The sequence below is a fragment of the Pteropus vampyrus genome, unplaced genomic scaffold (assembly GCF_000151845.1).
Source record: "Pteropus vampyrus isolate Shadow unplaced genomic scaffold, Pvam_2.0 Scaffold818, whole genome shotgun sequence".
Classification (NCBI taxonomy): domain Eukaryota; kingdom Metazoa; phylum Chordata; class Mammalia; order Chiroptera; family Pteropodidae; genus Pteropus; species Pteropus vampyrus.
This window is the reverse complement of record NW_011889599.1, coordinates 687,347-687,696: the sequence shown is the minus strand read 5'-3', so window position 1 is coordinate 687,696 and position 350 is coordinate 687,347.

Sequence of the window (350 nt, the reverse complement as noted above, 5' to 3'; positions counted from 1 at the left end):
TCTCTTTCTCTCTGTCTCTCTGTCTCTGTCTGTCTTTCTCTCTCTCGATATATATGCACATATACATATACATACATACACACACAGACACACATCTTATTGTTTCTGTTTCTCTGCAGAACTCTGACTAATACAACAAGCAAATCAATTTAGACAGTGTTAAATTTCCATGAAGAAAATAAAACTAGATCATGGAAAAGAGAGGGGGTGATTTTTAGCTACAGAGTCAGGACTGCCTCTCTGAGGAGGCGGCCTTTCAGCTGAGTCAGAGCAGGAGAACAAGAGCCATGTAACACTGGCCCTTTGTGTCCCTAATTTGCTATATCATCTTGGGTAAATGCATATATATA